This window comes from Hyperolius riggenbachi, chromosome 4, assembly GCF_040937935.1.
Source record: "Hyperolius riggenbachi isolate aHypRig1 chromosome 4, aHypRig1.pri, whole genome shotgun sequence".
Classification (NCBI taxonomy): domain Eukaryota; kingdom Metazoa; phylum Chordata; class Amphibia; order Anura; family Hyperoliidae; genus Hyperolius; species Hyperolius riggenbachi.
The window spans coordinates 472,755,625-472,780,783 of record NC_090649.1 but is presented as its reverse complement, the minus strand read 5'-3'; the positions used below and the strand labels follow the sequence as shown (position 1 = coordinate 472,780,783).

At 45.4% G+C, this 25,159-nt stretch overlaps 1 long non-coding RNA gene across 3 annotated transcripts in view; it reads left to right on the top strand.

Annotated features, from left to right (window-relative positions):
* Window positions 1-24,893, top strand: part of LOC137504457 (uncharacterized) — a 240,638-nt gene extending 215,745 nt beyond the window's left edge. For all 3 annotated transcript variants that reach the window (XR_011019486.1, XR_011019487.1, XR_011019485.1), the window contains exons 2-4: window positions 11,651-11,840; window positions 21,628-21,720; window positions 24,694-24,893. This is a non-coding gene — a long non-coding RNA (uncharacterized lncRNA). The remainder of the gene's footprint in view (window positions 1-11,650; window positions 11,841-21,627; window positions 21,721-24,693) is intronic.
* Window positions 24,894-25,159: the final 266 nt, after the last annotated feature.

Genomic DNA, 25,159 nt, shown 5'->3' with positions numbered 1-25,159 from the left:
GTATAAGCTAGTTTCAACCATAACGTTGTAGGCTATTGGCTACAGTAGACGTTCATGTGCCCATGTGACAGTGTCACTGGTCTCTTTGGTGTTGTCAAAGGGAGGGGAGGGGTTGCCTGCTTTCGGTTACAGATAATTACAGATAAGCTACAGCCGGCCGTCATTTTCTGACCGCAAACTCAACTCGGTCAATTAAAAAAAAAAAAAATGCCCAACCAGCATGGAATTTAATCACTTCCAGGCAGGCTGAAATTACCCATTAACTTGTAAGAAATACTAATGCTCCCATTTTCCAGTCAGAGCAATTAACCTTAAATCTATGAGCGGGCAAACGTGTATTTACTTATCTGATTAGTCAACGGAGAGCTGAGCAATTTCTACTTTACAAGTTGAAGAGTTTGGAGGATATATTTTCTACACTTTGCTACTCTAAAACATCTACTGGATAGTCCTCTTATCCACGAAATCCTTCTTTTCGTTGAAGAGCATCAGCCAGAAACAAGTAACTAAATCTGCGTCTCGAAAAAGAAAAACATTTTGGCGACACAAATGTCAGGCGGAGAAATCCAAAAATAAGAACGCCCTTCCAAATAAATACAGTCTATAATGAATAGAAGGTCACAAATATTTCCACAGTAGCCCAGTACACTTGCATGTTTGAGATGGTGATTCTACTTGAAGGACATAATGGAAGCGCTTGTTATTGGGGGGGGGGGGCAATAACTGCTTCACTTGTACGGGGGTCCGGGGTATTACATGTTGGCTGGACATGTATTGGAAATGTAGGGGGAAGAGTATTGCTGTATTTGGGGAAGGGGAAGAGGGGAGCATTAGCAAGACTTGTTATTTGGAAGAAAAAGGTGTGTGTGTGTGTGTGTGGAGGGGGAGGGGGGGTTACTGTCTGCAAAATATGATCTTTGTGTATTTTGTATAGCATTGACATCTTATGTCACCCTTTACAAGATTCATTGCCATGTCACACAATCTAATCCTACCATAATCATAGTCTAAAGCCCTACCATAAGATTATTATTATAATTATTATTGTGTATTTATATAGCACTGACATCTTCTGCAGCATTTTGCAGAGTACATAGTCATGTCACTGACTGTCCTCAGAGGAGCTCACAATCTAATCCTACCATAGTCATAGTCTAATGTCCTTCCATATTATTGTTATTATTATTATTTTGCATTTATGTAGCACTGACATTTTCTGCAGCACTTTACAGGGTACATAGTAACGTGCAAAACACACAATTTGCTCACTCTCAGCTAAAGCACTTTCCTACCTTTATCTGGTCAGCAGGTGCCAGTCAGCCAATCAGGTATACTGTCATACACCCTTTGCCTGCTGTACCAGATCTAGCATGAATGGCATAATATAGCATTCAGATGGGAGGCTTCGGTTGGACGTAATCGTAGATAACATCTTTTACAGGGACGCCCTGTGTAGGCACATCTCCCACACGGTCCCCTCCCTAACCACTCACCTGTCAACCGCATCCTGGAAGCTGCAAAAAAGAAATTTAAAATCACAAACACTGGTTCGCATGACAGCCTTTGCCTGCTGTACCAGATCTAGCAGCAATTGCATAAATTAGCATTCAGGTGGGAGGCTTCGGTTGGATGTAATCGTAGAATACATCTTTTACAGGGACGCCCCGTGTAGGCACATCTTCCTGCTAGATCTGGTACAGCAGGGAAAGGGTGTATGACAGTATACCTGATTGGCTGACTGGTGGCTGCTGACCAGATAAAGGTAGGAAAATGCTTTAGCTGGGAGTGAGCAAATTGTGTGTTTTGCAGTTAGCATTCAGTTCAGAGGCAGTGAGGGGGGGGGGGGGGGGGAAGTTTCCCTGGTGGTGAGAGGTCCAGGGCCCACCCGCACTTCCCTCTGGGTATAGGGTTGCCAGGTGTCCGGTTTTACACCGGACAGTCCGGTTTTTGTGCGCTGTGTCCGGTGCAAAAAGGCATGCTAAACCGGACAATTAAGTTGTCCGGTTTAGAGCCCCCCCCCGCAGCGCAGGAGGAGAACAGCGCAGCAGAGAGAGAGCTGGGAGCAGCGATGGAGAAGGGGGGCAATCTCCCCCCCCTTCCCTCACCTTAGGGTGCTCTCCCTCCCTTGCTGTCTCCTCCAGGATGATGTGCAGGCTGGCGAGTGGCTGCAGGCGGAACTTACCTCTGTGTCGCTCCAGCGCCGGAAGTTCGGGTCCCGCAGCCGCTGAGATTCGACTCAAAAAAGATCCGGATCAAAGATCCGAATCATTCATGAGCCGGACAACACTATTCAGACTGATTAGTGTTGTCCGGCTCATGAATGATTCGGATCTTTGATCCGGATCTTTTTTGAGTCGAATCTCAGCGGCTGCGGGACCCGAACTTCCGGCGCCTGCGACACAGAGGTAAGTTCCACCCGCAGCCACCCGCCAGCCTGCACATCATATTGGAGGAGACAGCGGGGGAGAGAGAGCACCCTAAGGTGAGGGAAGGGGGGGGGGGAGATTGCCCCCCTTCTCCACCGCTGCTCCCAGCTCTCTCTCTGCTGCACTGTTCTCCTCCTGTTTGGGGGGGGGGGGTCACCTGGCTACCTATTCTGGGCACATATAGCCGGGCACATATACCCCCTGGCTACCTATTCTGGGCACATATAGCCCCTGGCTACCTATTCTGGGCACATATACCCCCTGGCTACCTATTCCAGGCACATATAGCCCCTGGCTACCTATTCCGGGCACATATAGCCCCTGGCTACCTATTCTGGGCACATATAGCCCCTGGCTACCTATTCTGGGCACATATAGCCCCTGGCTACCTATTCTGGGCACATATAGCTCCTGGCTACCTATTCTGGGCACATATACCCCCTGGCTACCTATTCTGGGCACATATACCCCCTGGCTACATATACTGGGACATATATACCCCTGCCTACGTATACTGGGACATTTACACCCCTGCCTACATATACTAGGACATATATACCCCCTGGCTACATATACTGGGCACATATATCCCTGGCTACATATACTGGGAACACTGGCTGTTTGTCATTATGTGCATTTAGTGGTGAAAAGCTGTCTCTTTTGTGCATTTACTGGTGAAAAGCTGTCTCTTATTATGTGCATTTACTGGTGAAAAGCTGTGTCTTATTATGTGCATTTACTGGTGAAAAGCTGTCTCTTGTGCATTTACTGGGGAAAAGCTGTCTCTTATTATGTGCATTTACTGGCAAAAAGGTGTCTCTTATAATGTGCATTTACTGGTGAAAAGCTGTCTCTTATGTGCAGTTACTGGTGTAAAACTGTCTCTTATGTGCACTGGACCAGTACTACTGGTGAGGACAGTTAGTGACATGGCTATGTACTCTGTAATGTGCTGCAGAAGATGTCAGTGCGATATAAATACTATAAATTTTTTTTTAAAAAAGCCCATTGCTTAGCCCCACTCTACATAAAAGTGCGCTTCTGACTCCGCCCCTAACTCCACCCCTAACCCCACCCCCTGTCCGGTTTTCTCCATCAGCCGACCTGGCAACCCTATCTGGGTATCACATGGTGGTTTGGGGGCCCCAGCCAGTGAGAGAGACTGGGGCCCCCGGCTTTCATGCGCAGAGCTGGGACAAGGTCCTCCCAAGGCTGAGACACCGAAGTGCGCCCCTCCAGCCCTTCCACCCCAGCCGTCACACACTGATTGCTATTAGAATAAGAGGCACCCCCAGGGTCCCCAACCCCTTATCTGGCTTGCAGTCACTGCCATGTATCCCCTTTTCTTATTTATCTTTGCTTCAAACACAATAGAGGAATGATGTTGTGTGCCCCCTCCTACACTGCGCCCTGAGGCTGGAGCATCTCTCGCCTCTGCCTTGGCCAGACACTGGTCATGCGAGCCAGTGTTTGTGATTTTACATAGTAATGTCACTGACTGTCCTCAGGGGAGCTGACAATCTAATCCTACCATAGTCATTGTCTAATGTTCTTCCTAATAATAATAATTATTATATTTGTAAAGCACTTTTTTCCTGTCGGACTCAAAGTTCTTATTATTATGGGCTTGATTCACAAACCTGTGCTAAACAGTTAGCACGTGAAGTGCCGCTGGCGGAATTTTGCGTGCGCAAAGTCCTGCGATCGCGGACATTCGCACCCGATAACGTGAATCAAGCCCTATGTATTTTTATAGCTCTGACATCTTTTGCAGCACTTTACAGAGTACAAAGTCATGTCACTGACTGTCCTCAGAGGAGCTCACACTCTAATCTCTAACACAATTATAGGCCTCAATTCACTAAGCTTATCTCCTGTCTTTAATAATGTTTCTAGAGTTATCACCATGGTGATGAGGCATGTAGTATTTAGGAAACAGTTTACCTCAGGCAAACATGTTACATAATGTTCGCTTGGCGGATCGGTCGAAACCAGTTTTATCAGCTGAACAATCGTTTGTACACACGCCCGATTTGACGTTGTTTGGAAAAATCAGACGTGTGTATGTACTTTTAAAGTTAACTCTTCTGTCTTTAAGTTAAGGAGAGATCTCTAAAGTTAACGTTTCAATCCTTAAATTAACTGCATGTTAAATCCTTAATTAACTGCATGTGAAAATAACTACAGAGGAGGTAACTTAAGGAGACACTGTAAAAAGAAAAATGTCCCCTGGGGGGTACTAACCTTGGGAGGGGGAAGCCTCCGGATCCTAATGAGGATTTCCCGTCCTCCTCTGTCCCACGGGGGGTCTCGCTGCAGCCCTCCAAACAGCGGCCCGACAGACCCAACAGCCTGTTCAATATTTACCTTTCCAGGCTCCAACGGGGGGGCGCTGTTGCGGCTCTTCTGACGGAGATAGGCGGAAATAGCCGATCTCCGTCGGGTCCGCTCTACTGCGCAGGTGCAGAAGACTTGCGCCTGCATAGTAGAGCGGCCCGACTGAGATTGGCTATTTTCGCCTATCTCCGTGGGAAGGAGCGGATACTGCGCCTGCGCTGGAGCAAAAAGGTAAATATTTACATCCCTGTCGCTCCGGGAGGATTTTCGCCGCCACCGTGGGACCGAGGAGGAAGGGGGAAGCCTCTATAGGATCCGGAGGCTTCCCCCTCCCGAGGGGAGTACTCCCTAGGGGAGGTTTTTTCGTTACAGATTTTCATTAAGAACTGAAGTGATAAGAAAACTCTCTCACTGTAAAAACGTATCTCTACACCTTAATAAGGCAAGATCGATGTGTGGTGTTAAGTTTTCTCTTGCCTTATTATCTCCAGCATGATCTTAGTGAATTGAGGTCATAGTCTATAGTGTCCTACCATATTATTAACATGTATTTATGCCACTGACATCTTTTTGCAGCAGTTTACAGAGTGCATAGGGCTTTGTTATTTACTGCCAAAGTCGGCACGAAATTATGTGAAATTACGAATGACTACGAAAATTCCATTTACAAATCGTAATTACGTATAGGCGTAATTGCGAAAATGTATGTGAAATTTTGCGTAATCGTAATTAGCTGTTGACGATCATCACTACTACACGTGGATTCTGGATGCAGAAAACTGACTCCAATGAATGCCTATGGGAAATCTGCATCAGAAAATCGCGTTTAGGGGAAACAGGGCGATAGGCTTTCAGTTTTTCTGCATCCAGAATCCGCATGTAGTGGAAACAGGCCCTAATATAAAAAGAAAAACAAATCCCTGCCCCACGCTACGTACCCTGCGCCCAGAACACAGCCATGTTAGCCGATCCTTTCAATTTTATAGATCTGTTCCTGATTCCTCCTGAACAGATTTCAGAGCGCAAGGGAAAAAGTTCAAGTGGAATGTATATAATAAGTTACGGTAACATATGGTAGACCGGTTTAGAGGCAGCCGACTTTTCCAGACGCGGACAGAAATATTTACACCCCAGCTTTTCAACACGGCCATCGATGTGTTACATCTCCCGTCACATCCAGGCTGAGGAGCACTTTTTAGGCTGCCTTTTGGCTAAATTTAGAAGCCATTTGAGTAAAACAGGAATTCCATACTCTGCAGCGAAAGCCATTCCTGCTCATTAGGAAATACTTAGCCCTGATCTCTTGTTGAGTTAATGGAGGCAGCAAAGGGACCATCGGAAAAAAAAAAAAAAACACGAAAAGTTGTGTCTTGAGGATTCTGGGAAGGTCGGTGCTGAATTTGACAAAAAAAAGTGCCTTATTTATATTATTTTTCTCCGGCTAGACGTTCTCTCATTTACTTGCTTATTTCACATAGTTTCCGAGGCTCGGGTGAAAATAGAGAATTTTTGCAGTGTATATAATAGAAAAAAAATTAAATTAATATGGGTAGGATCCCAGTGTGCAGGGACAATATCATCATTTGAAACCCGTCCAAGCCAAATCTTGTTTTACCTGTGGGTAACAAGGGTGTAAAGTGACACTGAAGTGGAAAAAAAAGATATGATGTAATGAATTGTATGCGTAGTGCAGATAATGAATAGAACATTAGTAGCAACGAAAAGAGTCTCATATTTTTATTTTCAGTTACGGAGATGATTTTCTATAACATTGCATCATTTTCTAATATTTGCACTTTACAAAGTACACTCTGTATTTTAAATGATGAAACAGAGCGGCGCTAATGACCCCTTGAACTTCGTAGGAGAAAAACCTTAATAAAACAAGAAACAGTGAGAGATAAGTGCTTCAGAAAACAGCATTGAGCTCTGACTAAATTAGTCGGAGAGCTCAGAGAAGCTCTTTTGGATAGATAACAACTGATATTTCTTAACTCTTCCTGTACTGTAAACAATATGAGATTCATGTCTGTGTTACTAATATTCTATTTCTTAGCCGTACTACACACACAATTCAAGTACCTCCTAGGTCGCGGCTTATGATTGGAGGAAGTTCTCGGAGGCGGGCAGCGGCGGGGACAGAGATGGGGGAGAGCTGAGTGAAAGACACGCTGCAGGTAAGTAGAGGGCTGGCGACAAGCAGATTGCAGCTAGCCTGGCACTTTTTTCGGGGGGGGGGGGGGGGGGGAAGCAGACTAGAGGTGGTAATAGAGAGACACAGAGGCATGTGCCTATGCACATGATTATCATTTACGAGTCATTTGTAATCGATCGTTCTGCAAATTGTATCATTAGTTGCCACCTTAACCCAGGGGAACAGGGCTGGTTCAAGCCGCAATGGGCCTCTGGGGCAAAAGTAACCTGGGCCTCCCCCCCCCCCCCCCGAACCCAACCGCCTCCTCCCACAGCAAACCCAAAGCCAGCTGCTGATCTGACCCCGCGACCCCCCTAGATCTCTCCCCTTGACTTTACTGTGCTCCATGTGGCCCCTGCACTATTTTTAGCAGCATGACATCTCATCTGTTTCGCCACACTGCTCCATTAGATCATGTGCTCTCATCCTCATCCTCACAGAGGCGTCTCTTCTCCATTACCTGGTGCATGTTGTTACATAATGAGATGCGACGGGTCATGGAGAAGAGGCAACCAGAGGGGATGAATGGGGGGGGGGGAGCATGAATCTGTACTGTAAAATTCTTACAATAAAAAGCATACCATTCTATTCATTATGTTCTCCTGGGCCCCTCTTTGCTGTTTCTGCCTCTACCTGCTGCAATCCTGGCTTGTAATTGCCATTTTTACGCAGTGTTTACAAACAAAAGACACAGCAAGTGATACGCTGAGAGTAGCTCAGTGTGTGAGTCATACAGAGTGTGCAGGGGGCCTGGAGAGGGTGTGTATAGCTTATATCCAATCACAAGCAGCACAGCACATTCCAGCCTGACTGCCTCAGCCTGACAGAGGAGAGAAGATTAGATCATATAACAGAGATAATACAGCCACTGTGCAAATAGGAAAGGCTGCAGTAAGACAGAGCACATTAGAACAGCTATAGGAACATATAGAATAGAAGAAATAAGGCTCAAAATTTTGTTACAGAGTCTCTTTAAACAGACTCTGTAACAACATTTTCAGCCTTATTTCTTCTATCCTATAAGTTCCTATACCTGTTCTAATGTGGTCTGGATTACTGCAGCCTTTTCTAGTTGCACTGTCTCTGTAATATACCTAATCTTCTTTTCTTTGTCAAGCCTTGTCAAGCCAGAGAGGAATGCACTGCTTCTGCTGTAATAGGGAGAAGTTATGCACACCCCCTCCATGCCCCCTGCAGGCTCTGTGTATGTGCTGTGTGTATGAGTCACATGCAAGGTCAGCCAGCCTGTCTGTGACTTTGTGAACAGCTGTGAGTACAGAAAGATCAGTTCAAAGCCCAGACAAGCAGCTAAGGCAACAAATGGGAGAAACATTCCAGCAGTCAAGTCACGTTTGAGAGGAGCCTCTGCAAACAGGCACCTGCTCTGATGTTGTATTTCCTGTTTGGCGGCCATCTTCATTGTTTACAGAAACGATTAATAAAAATTGTATCACCAAGAAAGCAGCAGGAGCAGCGAAAAAGTCAGAGGGGGCTAGGAGAAGACAACAAACAGGATAGTGCCAGCTGTTTTGCACAGGAGCAAGCCCAATCGTGCACAGATGTGCTTCAGCTACACGACTTATATCTACATCCTCGTGGCTTAGATGAAGCCACAAAGGACATAGATAGATATACTGTAGTGGTGGAAAAGGTAGTTAAGAAGGAATGGGGCCATAGGCAAGGTAGTAGGTTTTGGGCCTCCTTGTACATACCTCCCAACTTTTTGAGATGAGAAAGAGGGACACTTAAGCCACACCCCTGCCACACCCCTTATCACGCCCCCATCAGAACCCTAGTCCCGAATATCATAAATATTTAATAAGAAAAATATGTTGTTTTATAATTCAAACCACACTGGCCCTTTCTATCCTGGTTCATTTTCGTTCGTATTAACATTTTAAGATTAGTAATATATTAAGTTAAGGGATGGGAATAAAGTTTAGAGTCAATCAAACACATTTTAGTAGAGAAATACATAAATATATATATATATACATAGAAAGAGGGACAAAGTCCTGGAAAAGGGACAAATGAGAAGGAAAGAGGGACAGAGAGACAGGGCTTCCAAAGAGGGACTGTCCCTCCAAAAGAGGGACAGTTGGGAGCTATGCCTTGTGGTCTGAAGTGGAGAGAGGCCAGAGAAGGTAGCAGGTGGGTCCATTGACACCCACTAGGCCACAAGCCCCTGTCTAGGTTGCCTGGTGAATGATCCTGCTGAATCCATCCCAGACAGGTACTCTTTATCATACCATGAAGAAGATGACCATTTCTACAAACCCCGGTTTTGGATTCAGCCTCCCCATAGCTTGCTCTGTGCCTTTTGCTTCATTTGGAATCGCCTTACTCTTCAATGTTGACTTTGGAAGGCGGACGCATTGACGAAGCCCTGTCTAAACTTGCTAAGCAATAACTTTCTTGATTGACAAAGGTAATCGAATTCCACTTTTAAGTCTTTGGAGTTTTAATGTGTTTAGGGAGGGGAGCGGAGAGAGAGAGAAAGAGAGGGTTGATGTTTGGACTGGCATGAAGCAAACTATGTGATCTCCTGAGCTCAGCCACAAGTGAGGGAATCGAATGAGCTGCCACCTTTATGAAAACAAGTTATTTTATCTCTCTTAATCTTTCTACATGGGTATATTTAGCAGAGAATATGATGTTATTGGAGAGCCCATCTGAAAGTGGTGTTTACTTTCTAGGCGTAGGAGTGAAGCCTCTGGCATTCGTACAAGTGGATGTTTCCTTACGGGAACTTAATTGGATCAGCGTACGACTGCCCACCATCAAGAACTCCTTAAAAAAGAATTTCACCAAGTGTGGACAGGTTCCTCACTGCTTCATAACAACTTTTTGTTATTTAAGTAGCAAAATTGATGTAACAGAGGCGCCAACAAGAATAAAAATTATTAAAACTGGTTAAAAAGGTGGTAGTGGTGGACTTTCCTCCTAATGATGAAAACTCCAAAAATGCAATGTGCTGTACACAGCCCGCTCCCCATGAAGGTGCCGAGTTTCAGATACGCCTGTCATTGCTTGAGGAAGCGGGGCGTGTCCTACGAAACGCATCACATTTTATGTCACCCTGTTCTTCAATACAGAGAGTGACTTAACCTGAATTGGGTCGGGTAGGTGCAGGTCTCGGGAGATCACTTCACAAAAGGAGTGGACGTCTCGATTCCTAAGAAAAAGGGGATGACCGGAAGCCCAATGGTGCAGTATCGTTAGATACAGGTAACTAGCAGGATGTCTAGATGGTGAATACTCACAAAGGCAGGTTGCAGTCCTGCAACCACCGTATTGGCATGCGGAAAAAAACATTCCTGCTCGGTAACCCGGACCCTTTGGATCTGGGCAGCCACTCTCCTCCTATGGTCCTTTTCCACTAGTCGACACACTCCACGAGTGGGAAGGGTTAACACCTCTTTTGAGGTGTGGGGTAACACTGACTAGGATGGTTGGGGAGGCGCCCAAGGTGTAATGGATAGGTGAAGCTTAACTTCTAAGGTATATGTATTAAAGCTAATGTAACCCGGGATCTAAAAAAAACATAAGTCAGATACTCACCTAAGGAGAGGGAAGGCTCTGTCCTAATGAGCCATCCCTCTCCTCTCCCGGTGGCCTCCGTTCTCGTCCCATGCCGAGGGGACTTCGGAAGTGTTCAGGAGCCGAGTCCTCCCGAAGACAGGTGGCGCACATGCGAACGCGTCATAGAGGACGTGCGCGCATGCGCAGTGTAGAGCAGCCCGTCTTCGGGAGCCCTAGGGCTCCCGAAGCATCTCCGAAGCCTCCCTTCGGCTGGGAGCCAGCGGTATTTGACCGAAATGGTCGAATATCGCTACGGGGGAGCCAGCGGAACAGCGGGGACCGGGAGAGGAGAGGGAGTGCTCTATGTAACCCAGAGCTTGCCTCTTCTTAGGTGATTATCTGACTTTTTTTTCCTAAACCCTGTTCCCATTATCTTTAAGGAGGTATCTTACCTCCAAAGAAGACCCCCATGGTGTAAAGAAAAGTCTTTATTGTAAACACGGTTATACTGTAGACAACACGTTTCACGGGTCTCAGCCCACTTCCTCAGGTCAATACAAACAGCAAACCTTTTGACACTGTTGTATATACAAACTGCGCCTGCCCGTTATTATGGCTATCTAAAAAGGGAAAACCTTTTGAGATAGCCGTGCGGTGGGCACCTTACATTTAAGGCAAGATTGCAGGATTTTTCTTATGTTCGTTTTGGATAGTGCAAAGAAGCCCTCCCAGGTGTTGTTTCTGCTCACTTCGCAACACACAACAGACAAACATTCCACAGTGATTCTCTCTGCCAGCACTAAAGATGTCGCCACCTGTGATAAATGTAAGAATGTAAATCAGGAGGAGGAAAGATCTTGGGGAAACAATGACTAAATAATAATAAGCAATTATAAGCATTACGTTCAGACAAGTTTCTCTTTAATTGCCCAGCCCTGTGATCTCCCCTGTGAGCTATAAGCTTGATTGAGGAAAGCACCACAGTTCTCTGATATTTCTTATGTCCCACGTGATTCCAGCAGGTGGCGCTCTGTATAGCACAGGTTGCAGATAGTGCCCATACACAGCTTTGCGGTAGGATCTGATTACCCCACACTGAAGACCGATGATTGACGAGTGAGTCATACAGGATGACTCATCACTCACCTTCTCTCCTCTCGTTTTATTTCAGAGAGCCGGCTGACAGATTGCTCCACAGATGAAGTGTTGGGTTTGTTTTTGGCTTGAGAGATTGTATTTATACGATACAGGATTCATTTTGTTTGGAATTGGGTGAGGAACCATAGACCTAACATATGCTGAGAAAGTCATATGGGGTCCAACATGAACACCACCCCCACCAGCTCCTGCTGTTCTTGATGGTAAGTTTAAAGGAAAACTCCACATCTGTAATTTATGTACTTCAAAGTTGTTTTTTTTAATGTAGACATTTTAAAGAGGAACTTTAGCGAAAAAGGGTGAAACAATAAATCAATACATTCAGTGGCGTACCCAGGGGCATTTGACACCCGGTGCTGGGAATTATAAGACCCCCCCTCCCCCAAAAAAAGGAAAGGAGCGAGTGCGGCATACTAAGTGCGCCATGGCAGGTAATGCTAGGTAGTATAGGTGCCCCCAGTATAGGTAATATGGTTGCCCTAGTATAGGTAGCATAAGTACCCCAGTATATGTAATAAAGTTGCCCCAGTATAGCTAGTATAGTTGCCCCCAGTATAGGTAGCTATTATAGTTGCCCCGAGTATAGGAAGTATAGTTGTCCATAGTATAGTTGCCCCAGTATAGCTAGTATAGTTGCCCCCAGTATAGGTAGTATAGTCGTCTGCAGTATAGTTGCCCTAGTGGAGCTAGTATAGTTCCCCCCAGTATAGCTAGTATAGTTGCCCCAGTATAAGTAGTATAGCTGCCCCAGTATAATTAGTATAGTTGCCCCCAATATAGGTAGTATAGTTGCCCCCAGTGTAGTTAGTATAGTTGCCCCAGTGTAGATAGTATAGTTGCTCCCAGTGTAGGTAGTATAGTTGCCCCCAGTGCAGCTAGTATAGTTGCCCCCAGTATAGGTAGTATAGTCATCTGTAGTATAGTTGCCCTAGTGGAGCTAGTATAGTTCCCCCCAGTATAGTTAGTATAGTAGCCCCAGTATAATTAGTATAGTTGCCCCCAATATAGGTAGTATAGTTGCCCCCAGTGTAGTTAGTATAGTTGCCCCAGTGTAGATAGTATAGTTGCTCCCAGTGTAGATAGTATAGTTGCCCCCAGTGCAGCTAGTATAGTTGCCCCCAGTATAGGTAGTATAGTCATCTGTAGTATAGTTGCCCTAGTGAAGCTAGTATAGTTCCCCCCAGTATAGTTAGTATAGTAGCCCCAGTATAATTAGTATAGTTGCCCCCAATATTGGTAGTATAGGTGCCCCCAGTGTAGCTAGTATAGTTGCCCCAGTATAGATAGTATAGTTGCCCCCAGTGTAGGTAGTATAGTTGCCCAAGTATAGCTAGTATATATGCCCACAGTGTAGCTAGTATACTGGCCCCCAGTGTAGCTAGTATAGTTGCCCCCAGTGCAGCTAGTATAGTTCCCCCCAGTGTAGCTAGTATAGTTCCCCCCAGTGTAGCTAGTATAGTTGCCCCCAGTGCAGCTAGTAGAGTTGCCCCCAGTGCAGCTAGTAGAGTTGCCCCCAGTGCAGCTAGTATAGTTGTCCCCCCAGTGCAGCTAGTATAGTTGCCCCCAGTGTAGCTAGTATAGTTGCCCCCAGTGCAGCTAGTATAGTTGCCCCCAGTGTAGCTAGTATAGTTGCCCCCAGTGTAGCTAGTATACATATACTGATTTGGATGAAGTATTATAAAGGGGGAGTGCAGATTGGGGGACCCAGGAGAGAGGGGGTCCGACCCCCCTCCCCAGCTCCGGTTGTCAATACCCCCTTCCTGCCCACTACCCCCTCCAGCTCAGCGGTTTCTCACAAGTTTGCTTCAGGCGGCAAAAAGTCTAGAACCGGCCCTGCGCTCAGGTCATACTTACCTCCAGCATAGTCTAAATTTCTGCTTTTGGTGCAAGATAACCGATATTTGCATGAGCGCCTATGGGACGCCCACACTGTCCATTAGTCACAGGCGCCCATATTTTCTGCTTCTGCTGCAGGGTGTTTTTTAATCTTGAAACATTACAAGGCAGATGCGCTTCCCCTCGCATTGCACTTGTTGGTTCACCCGAGCCTCGTAGGAGAAGAGTTATGACCACAGCGCTGGGATCCTGGCTCCGGATACAACTTTCCTTCATTCTGGAAGCCAAATAGATCTGCTTGCTGAAAATTTCACTCGCGTCGTATATTTTGTGACTATTTAAACTCATGACACCCATTAAACATGATAAACGCAACACAAATTGATTTTCCATTCTGAAATGAAAGAACGAGGATGCTGAAATGGGCAAACAGTGGATCGTTTCATGTTATTGTGGGCTCGACGCGAGAAATCCCATTAAGGACCCAAAATAGTTTTCAGTTCAAATAATCCTTGTAATCAGAGCATCTGCCTTCTCTTTCGCTGTCCAAATGATTGGACTCAGCATAATCCTCAGTGTGAAATATAGACTGGAATGCCGTCACTTAAAGCATACATGTCAAACTCCGGCCTGCAGGCCAAATCTGGCCCTTAGTGCCATTAAATTTGGCCCTCAATTAGTTTCCCCACTTTGCATTATGTTTGATCCACTATATATTTTTATTTTTCACAGAGGCGATTATCGTGACCTTGAGACTGTACTGGGTGTACTACTATTTGTTATTGCCTGAAGAAGTAGGAATATACCTGCGAAACACATTGCCAGTTGTTTCTAGGAGTATGTGAATTGTGACTAACTCAATCGATAGTGTCGTGTCCATTTTGGAGTGGCTGGTCCACCACCGCCTCCTGAACATTTTATACGATTTTAGCATATTTTATCCTTGTGGCGCCTCTGTACACCTTGTATTTGAGCTTGACACCCCTGTTAAAGTGTACCAGAGTTGAACTAAATAGAAAAATCGATTCTTACTCGCTGCTTCCTCCAGCAGCATAAGCCTATCACACGCCGTCCACCAGCGGTCTGCTGTTCAGCTGCAATCAGCCCCGATAACAAGCTCAGTCAGGTTCAGTCTGGGTCTTCTGCACATGCGCGGACCTCCCGCAGTAGACCCGGACTGATGCTACTAAGCCTATTACCGGGGCTGATCACGGCTGAACGGCAGACCACGGGAGCACGATGTGGGACTCAGACGGGCTTATCCTGCTGGAGGAAGCCGCGGATAGGTATCAATATTTCTATTTAGTTCAGCTCTGGTTTACTTTAACCACTTAAGGACCACAGGCTTTACCCCCCTAGTGACCAGGCTATTTTTTACAATTCAGGCCACTGCAGCTTTAAGGGCTCACTGCAGGGCCATACAACTACACACACAAGTGATTCCCACCCTTTTCTGCCCACCAATAGAGCTTTCTGTTGGTGGGCTCTGATTGGTGGTGCAGTGTTCGTTTGTTTTTTTCATTATTTATTTGTTTATTTTTGAACACATTTACCTATTTATTTTATTATTTTTTTTATCCACCCTCCCTCCCCCGCCAGCCAATGACAGCGATCGGCTGTCATAGGCTTCAGGCTAGGACAGCGGATCGCTTCTCTGCCTCCCAGGGGGACAGCCGTGTCATATGGCCGTCCCCAGTACAGCATTGCCGTAGATCGCAGTGCTGTACAGTGTAAATAGAGACTGGGAGACTGATGCGGAGCTCTGCCATTCAAGCGGAGATGCGCGTGCACCGGCGTGCGCGATCTCCAGCAAAACCCCGCCCGGGGACTTCACGCCAATTGGCATTGAGCGGTCCTGAGGCTGTCACCGCGTCCACGCCAATTGGCATTGAGCGGTCCTGAAGCTGTCACCGCGTCCACGCCAATTGTCGTGGATCAGTCGTTAACAAGTTAAAGTGAAATGACAGCTTTGTTTGGAACTACAGTCATTCCAATAATTGGCAGTGGAACGCAGCGTGACCAAGCCTCCAGAAAGATGCAAAACGGCCATCGCTTGTCCCATCTCAGTGCCCGCCACCTCACCTCCACTCCCACGGCTGCCATAGCTGTTCCCATTCTGGATGTACTCTATGAGAGATTCAATGTAACGGATAAGATAAAGCAAACGCGGATGCAATACACAATGGTTGCTTTAGGATGGTTTGATACATGTCTTTTTCTTCTTTTTAAGTACAGTATAATCTTGTTATAGTAAACTGTGATATAGTAAACATTCAGGTATAGTAACCTAAGTGTCCAGGTCCCGGCCAAGCACCATTATAAGTATATGGGAGTTACGCCTAGTAAACCCAGATATAGATGTTTTTTGGCCCCTTCGGTATTCTATAGTGGAAAGTGGGCAGGTACATGCATGTCAGTTGGAGACCCATGAGTCGTGGTTGGTGGGCGGGCTGGCAGCCACTTGTAGCTATAGCTCCCAACTGTCCCTCTTTTGAAGGGACAGTCCCTCTTTGGGAACCCAATCCTTCTGTCCCTCTTTCTTCCTCATTTGTCCCTTGTCACGGAACAGCCGTGAGAAACGCGGGTGAATTGGAAGGATCATTACAGGAATCAGAAATGACATCCCTGGGTTTTTTTTCTCTCTTTCCCTCCTTCCACCAAAAGGGCCCTAGCCATCTGCAGAGAGTCCCTGGCTTCAAGCTATGCTGATGGCCCATCCATCAGGTATAGGTGACAAGCACCATTACAGAAGCAATCTAGAGTGGAAAAACTCAGACACTCTGGCTCCTTCCCCAGCAGGGGAGCCGACATGTGGCTTGCTGCTGCCAGCTTCAAAAAGAACCTCACCTAGGGATGACCTGCTGTCAATCCCAGATGCAGATCATAGTCCACAAACTGCTATATGTGTCATATTTTCTGTGTTGCCAGGCTGGCAGACCCTCCAAACTAACAGAGCATGTAGGGCCCTGTCTGGCGCTGGTTCTGAGAACATTTCAGAACATTCTGAGGTAAAGACTGTCAGTTAGGCAGTTCGAAAGTGCCCTGATGATACCACAGGGGTCCCACCCCTCATGTTTGGTATCAGGCTGCTGGGTAAATCGAGGCAGACCTGAAAATATTAGTAAATCTGCCCTGACCTGTACGGTTCTGTGAGATAGAGCCCATATGTGGTTAAGACATGATTTCTGGTCCCCAGGACAAGGGGAGGACTCATCTCATGTTCTAAAGGGGGTGTGTGGCCCTGCCCTCACTCCCTCCTACTGAATCAGGGGCATAAGAATGGCAGAGGAGACAAACTCAGTGTCCTCCACCCTGAAACATCCTGAACTCATCTGTGCCAGCTTGAGGATATGCTGGCATCCACCTGGTCTGAACTCTGAACTTTGATTGAAACCAAGAACTTTATGATTCTTCCCACAAAAAGGACATCTTTCCAGGAACTAAGTATTTTTTCTCCCTTTTATTTTTCATACTGGCTATTACTGTTTTAATAATTGTTGATTTTAATAATTGTCTGTATATATTAATTATTTATATTGCTTTCAATAAACCGACGCTATCGTCAGTTGTTGTTCTAGCTACCCTACTATTCAGCACGCACACAACTGAACCAGACCTCTGAAGAGACGTTACTATTGTTTGTTGTTGGCTAGACAGAATACAGCGTGTTTTAACCGTTTTTATTCGCAGGACCAGTCAGTCAGTAAATCGGGTCCACTGGCCCATACCAGTGGTGGTGGCAGATACCCTGGAATCGTGTGTAAGTTGTAATTACCCATATCTCACAGGCTCCCTTCTGGTTTGTCTGCGGTCTGTCCCAACGGTTCCTGCGCATTGACTGCGACCAGAGTTTGCACGATCCGTGCGCTGGCACCGTTTGGAAGGCCATTTGCGGTCTGACCACCAGGGCTCCTGTGACATCCCTCTTTCAGGACTGATGTAAAGAAGAGATCTATGGCCTTGATTCACTAACCGGCCTTATCCCTTAGTGGGCACAAACTACAGCGCTAACCTTATCTGAGGTTAGTGTGCCTTATCTGAGTTAGTGCATTACGCTGTGCGCGGTGCAGTGCGCGATGTAGCTTTGTGCATACTAACTCAGATAAGGCACACTAACCTCAGATAAGGCACACTAACCTCAGATAAGGCACACTAACCTCAGATAAGGCACACTAACCTCAGATAAGGCACACTAACCTCAGATAAGGCAGACTAACTGGCTTAGCACCGGTTAGTGAATAAAGGCCTATGTATGTTATCTACTGAAAATGTGTTTAATTGACTCTAAACTTTATCCCCATCCTTTAAATTGATATATTTCTTATTTTCAAATGTTAATATGAAGGAAAATGAACCAGGATAGAAAGGACCAGTGTGGTTTGAATTATAAAACAACATATTTTTCTTAGGAAATCGTTATGGTATGCATGACTAAGGGAGTGCTGAGGGCATAGTCAGGGGTGTCTCAGGGTGTGGATTAAATATCCCTCTTTCTTATCTTAAAAAGTTGGGAGGTATGTTGTAGCCTGCTCAGGGGCGTAGCAATAGGGGTTGCTGCAGAGGTAGCGACCGCATCGGGGCCCTTGGGCAAGAGGGCCCCAAAAAGGTCCTCCCTCAACTACAGTATTAGCTCTTTATTGGTCCTGTGCTCATAATAATCACTTCTATAGATACTTTGAACAGTGGTAATCATTAACAGACTGTCCCAGGGCCGGGTCGAGGCAGAGGCGAGAGAGGCTCCAGCCCCAGGGCACAGTGTAGGAGGGGGCGACTCACTCACTCAGCTATCATTCCCCTATTGTGTTTGCAGCAGAGTGAAATAAGAAAAGGGGATACATGGCAGTGACTGCAAGCCAGATAACTAGAGATGAAGGTGTTGGGGGCCCTGGGGCACCTCTTAGTCTAATAGCAATCAGTGTGTGACGGCTGGGGTGAGAGGGATGGAGGGGTGCAATTTGGTGTTTCAGCCTTGGGTGCTGGAGGACCTTGTCCCAGCTCTGGACTGTCCCCCATCCCCTTCTTGCATCTCTGACACTATATCTGCCATTGGCAAGTTTTGGTGCGCCATATCACTTGTTATGTATAGAGTGCTTGGGGGGCCCCATTGTAAAACTTGCATTGGGGCCCACAGCTCCTTCATTACGCCACTGAGCCTGCTTGCTATCTGCACACTACTCTGGGCTTGTATGGATTACTTCAAAAGCACCAGCCAGTGCAACCTATACTTCCTGTGTATGCTGCTGCCTGATTACTAAATTTGCGGTTCAGCGCAAATTCGCATTTAACGCGAAATTTCATAATTTTGTGTTTTCTATAGTAACAAAGTTCTTTTAATTACGAAAATGGATGTAATTTCATTTCTAATAGTAATTATGCACATTTAGGTAATGATTAACCACTTTACCCCCGCGCGTACGTATTTCTCCGCCCCTTTTTCCATCCTTTAAAAACCAGGGACGGAGAAACACGTACTTTCCGCGTTCCCGACGCTGCCCGCGCTCCCGCTCGTAAACACGCCGCCCGCCGCTAGTAAAACCGCCGCCGCCCGCTCGCCCAGAGATCAATGAACGGGAAAATCCATTCCCGTTCGTTGATCTAAGCCCCGCAATGATCAGCTGCTCTCCTATGGGCAGCGCGATCATTGTGAGAAAAAACTCACGTGTCCATGCTCATTATACTTCCTCCAAGCTTCCGGAAGGAAGCTTGGAGGTCGCATTAAAACAAAAAGTTACTGTGGCCATCTTGTGGCCAAATAGTAAACTACACCCTACACATTTTTCACATACAAATAAATGACTTTTACACATAAAATTAACTCATTACCTCCCACACTCCCCATTTTTTTTTTTTTTGTAATTAAAAAAAAAAATAAAAAATTTACAATTAAAAAAAATACATAAATAGTTACCTTAGGGACTGAACTTTTTAAATATTTATGTCAAGAGGGTATAACACTGTTACTTTATAAACTATGGGCTTGTAATTAGGGATGGACGCAAAACTGAAAAAAATGCACCTTTATTTCCAAATAAAATATTGGCGCCAAACATTGTGATAGGGACATAATTTAAATGGTTTTATAACCGGGACAAAAGGGCAAATACGTTTCATGGGTTTTAATTACAGTAGCATGCATTATTTAAAAACTATAATGGCCGAAAACTGAAAAATAATTATTTTTTTCCCCACATTTTTCCTATTTTCCCATTAAAACACATTTAGAAAAAAATAATTCTTGGCATAATGTCCCACCTAAAGAAAGCCTAATTGGTGGCGAAAAAAACAAGATATAGTTCATTTCATTGCGATAAGTAATAATAAAGTTATAGACGAATGAATGGAAGGAGCGCTGAAAGGTGAAAATTGCTCTGGTGCTCAGGGGGTAAAACCCCTCAGTGGTGAAGTGGTTAAACTCAGGAAAGTCACTCATTGATTGCAATTACTGATAATGCAAAGGCCCCTGCACATGATGTAGCTTTAAATGTATCAGGAGGCTCTATCTGCAGCCACTTTTAAGACAGGTGCTCTTTGCCATGGTGCACGTAACGGTCATGCATGCTGAGACACTTGGTTTTGGGCCTTGCCATATCTGATAATGCAAAGGTCCCTGTCGCTTTAAATATTTCAGGAGGCTCTGGACTGGAACACAATTTCAAAAACAGACGAATTTCCGTGTTAAACACGAAACTCGGATTTGTTTGTGTTACATTAACTATCGTAATTTTGAAAAATGACCGTAATTACGAAATTACCCATAAACATGAAATTTCGTGTAATTGTGTGAAATTCGCTAAATTTCGACTATGGCCTAATTGTAATTTTGTGAATTATGCAAAATTTTGCTTAATTGTAATTAGGTCATTACTAGTCAGAAACAAGTAACTATATCTGCTCGTTTGGCTGCTTAGTTTGCTGGCAGAGTTTTAGAATGCACCAGCTGCTTTCAAACTTAAAATTTTGTTTGAAGCTGCTAATGGGTTAATATTGTGGGGTACCTCTGGTCACCTAAAACTGGGGGGCACAAAGTAACCTCCTTGGGGGGAGAACCAAAACTTGCTATTTGGCCCCATGGTTTCTAGCTACATCCCTGACACACAATATGAAAAGAACCATGGTCCTGACATCACACTGTGGGAGGGGTTTTCACCACAATATCAGCCATACAGACCCCCCTGATGATCTTGATGATTTTTTTGAGAAAAGGTAAAGATTTCTAGTGGGAAAGGGGGTGTCAGCTACTGATTGGGATGAAGTTCAATCCTTGGTTACAGCTCCTCTTTAAAGCGCCATCAAAATACTCACCTAATGAATACATCCTACACTCATTCACTCAAAGCCTTTGCCAAAACATACGACTCCGACATGAACATGTCCAACATCACACTGAATAACCTGTTGTTTTATCTGGAACGTCTAAAGCTTTGGGTAGGTACCGAGGTAGATTTGGTGTGGCTGGATTCAGTGCTTTATTTAAATGAACGGAGCTTAGCTGAGGGACAGATATATCACCTAAACACCTCAGTGAGTGTCAGAGCCAGCTGCTTGCTTGAGGAAAGCCTATAGCACAAGTCGTAGAGCCTTATTGCATTAGAGGCATCTCTTGTCCAGGGCCGGTTGAAGTAACATTTTGGCCCTTTGTTGCAGCCAAATTTCCCTCCTGGGCCCCTGAGCTGGCTACTCACCCTTCCCCAATCACCTCCCAACTTAACAGACTCTGCAGAGTCCCTGGGGAGCAACAGTTAAGATGGGGGAGGGACACCTTGGGGGCCCCTACAGGCTCTGGGGCCCTGGGGAAATTGCCCATTTTTTCCTATGGTAGCTCCGGCCCTGCTCTTGGCCTGAGTGACAGGTCAAGCACGCCAGCGATCTAATTTCCGTGTTTCTTCTGTGCCTTGAGAAATTTTCAGGACCAACATCGGAGCTGCAATCTTTCTGAGTTGGGCAGGAAATTATCTTTGGCTTCACATCAAACTGTAGAGACACATCATGATGTGTAGGAATGGGGCCTTCAGGGCATTTTTAATGAAGATTCATAGCTATTTTTCTTAGTTGTGTCCTGTCCTGTAGGCAGCAGAGCCACATGTGGTCAATTAGCATGTTAGAAGACTCTCGGCTGATGCATGATTCTTTTTTCCCCCTTTTATTTTGGAATAGGTCATGACAGCCTTGAACTTTCACAAGGATCTGCACAAGGAACGCCTTGTTTTCCAACAACCTGGACTTAGGCTGAGACAGCATGATGGAGAGGTAAACTTGGTTTCTGCTCAAAGCTCCAAGACACTATTCAGTTGTCCTATTCTGGCCAAAGAATTAAAACTGGAGAACCCTCAGAAAGGGATAGATGCTAGCTGAGAGGCCAACAATGACTGAGGAGGTAAAACTAGAGTGCAGAGGGAGACCATAACGAGACAGGTAAAAAGGGCGCTTGACATTTGGGCGCCGCCATAGACAGTATTTTGAACTACGGCTATAACAGCGCTCAGAGGGTAATTTGAGCACCAGCAAAAAAACAATGCAATTCAACTGCCAGCAACAGTGGGCAGCTAAATTGCATCTTACCCCTGAGTCCATGGTGGCCTGGAGGGGGAATAGTAAGTTATGCCAACAGCAAATTTGCAATAACGGTAAGCTGTTTTTGGCTTCACCCTGCACCCAAATTTCACAGTGCCCTGTTTTGAATGTTTGCGACTATCATAGGAGGACAACCCTGAGGAGATGGATACCTGCTAACCCATTAAGCGATCTAAGCATTACTATAAGACTTTTAAAATAACTTGTAGGAACAGAGTGGAGCCAGGAGAGGCGGAGCAGAAGAGGAGGAGCTATCTGGGAAGAAATATAAAGATAGCATTGGAATAACTACAATTGGTGAGGCCCCCCAGCGAAACTTTTATGGGGCCCCCAATGTTCACAGACCTTCTCTTGCTTCCCCTTGGTGCCTTTTACAGCCTAGGGGCCCATCTCACAAGGGTCATACAACAAGTGTGTCCTTCATGATCTTCACACCCATAAGTGTGGCCACAAAAACACCTGATTTGAAGTATAGTCCGCTGTGTCGGAGGAAGGAGACGTTAGTAGTTGGGTCCCCAAAACTGCTTAGGGCCTCCCCTGCAATCTCAGGTGCTGCTCCCCTCTAGTTATGCCCCTGGCTGCACTTTTTATAGAGGGGACACGGGACGGCATATGTTCTTAAAGGGACAAAGAGCTCCCACGTGACGGTGGGGGACTAAAGGGCCACAACTATAATGATTGTTGCATACCATAAGAGAAGGTGATCAAGATGCTTTCAGTTAGCTAAGCTGAAGCCGTTTTGGAGCAGTACACAAGTCATGTGACCAACAATTTGGAATCTACAAAAGGGTACCTGTGCATTATTTGTGGTGCTGTTTTACTGGTGCGGGAGTCAGTAGGTACAATTTTACTGTGATCTTATCTTGCTCGCAAAATGAAGGTTTATTATGTAACTAGTAGACCTAAGCTCGTTTCAAAACGGGCTCTAGGACTGTGTTGAATCACCTCCCCTCCCCTCTCCTCCACTCCCCTCCTCTCCCCTTCCTTCTCTCTCACTCTCCCCGTGAACATCGCAGTCACCGCGCATGCGCGTGCCCGCCGCGCACATGCCACGCGCGCACGACGCCCACCCACTCCACGTACACACCATGCACGCCCGTCCTCCCTCAGCTCTCCTCAGTCTCTGCGCACCTCCCTGCACATGCGCAGTAGTGCAAAACACACACACACAAACAGGAAGTGCAGGGATGGGACGCAGAGACAGTTAGGTTTTATTAAAGAGGATATCTGTTGAACACACTTTACATGCTATAAGATTATTGCAGGGTATATTTTTTTTCTCTCATGTACTCCAAGGGGCCCCACCAGCTAACCATTGTGACCCCCTAAAAATCTTAAACTGGAGCTGCAACTGGCCAGAAGTCGGTCAGGAATGTGTATAAGGAGTTTTCTTGAAGTTTGGAGTTTCTCTTTAAAGTGGACCTCCAGACTAAAAATCTACTCTGCAGCACTGAAAATGCTTGGAGTTTCTTTAAAAACAGTTTTACAGCATCAGAACTTTTTCTTTTCTTACCCAAGCCTCCTTTTTATCTGCAAAGAAGCTAAGCTCCGCCCCATCAAAGAAATCTGCCCAGGCATTTTCCAGTGATGCTGTGCAAAGCATGATGGGATTTCTGAACTTGTTGTTCTTGTTGGCTAGCACGCGCAGCTGGGAGGGGTGATAAGGACACAGGACAGTTGGAATTGTGTCTCATGCTCCCTGTCACCTCCTTTCAACCAAAAAGATGGCTGCCCCCATGAAATCACAAACCTTTGCCTGTTCTTTTAAAACAGGGTGGGTAAGAGATTATATTACCTATCTATTTTAATTAACTTACTAATGTAGCTTAATGACAGTGGGCTTGATTCACAAAACAGTGATAACTGAGTTATCACGCCTAAAAGCTTTGCACGTGCAAACGTGTGTGCAAGCCATTTTGAGTGCGCGTCGTGCATGCAAAGTTTTAGCGCTCGCGCACGTGAAAACTACAGTGCTTCGCGTGCTAACCTATTAGAGTGTATGTTTAGCCCGCCGGTGTTAAGCTGGTTTGCACGCGATGTAACACGCGCAAAACTTTGCATGCGCAAACTATTGACTTCACGCGAAGTCATTAGCTTGCACGCATAAAGCTTTACATGCATGATATCACGTGCACAGCAGCTCTGCATGGGCGTGCTAAGTGTTAACACTCTTTTGTGAATCAAACCCCATATGTTTGTTTAGGCTGAAGTTCCTCTTAAAGAGAAACTCCGACCAAGAATTGAACTTTATCCCAATCAGTAGCTGATACCCCCTTTTACATGAGAAATCTATTTCTTTTCACAAACAGACCATCAGGGGGCGCTGTATGACTGATATTGTGGTGAAACCCCTCCCACAAGAAACTCTTGAGTACATACTCCTGGCAGTTTCCTGTCTGTGAACCTTGCTGCATTGTGGGAAATAGCTGTTTACAGCTGTTTCCAACTGCCAAAAAAGCATGCAGCAGCTACATCACCTGCCAACAGTAAAAATGTCCACATGTAATAAATGTCAGAATGTAAATCAGGAATTTAAAATATTTTACAATGGACAAACACTGACTAAATCATTTATACATAATAATTGTGAAAATAAAGCACTTTTTTATTACATTATTTTCACTGGAGTTCCTCTTTAATCTTTTACAGCTCCAAAAACCCAACCCTTCTGCATGACGCAAGTTTCCCGCCAGAAAAAGAGGATGTAATGAAACCCTTAGCTCAGTGGCAAGCCTTCAGACATGAACCAACACAGAAACATCCTAATGTCCTTTTAATAGTTATCTCAAAACTCATTTTCTGGTATTAAATGTTCGAGGAAGGGAAAAAATAAAACAGCTTCCCAGAAATATTAATTTGTCTGACTTAATCATGGAATATTCTGTACAATGGGTTCATAAATGATGAAAATGTACTCGTCATCTTCCAGGTACAATCATTTTTGTATTGCCAATTTGCCATTACTCTCTGACTTAAACATTTTAATTTATTTTTAAAGCTGAAGGGTCCCCTTAGTGCCTTCATCTATGCCCGTATCTCCTTCTGACCCTCTGTGCCTCCATCCATGCCCCTGTGCCTCCTTCTGCCTCTATGCATGCCCCTGTTTCTCCTTATG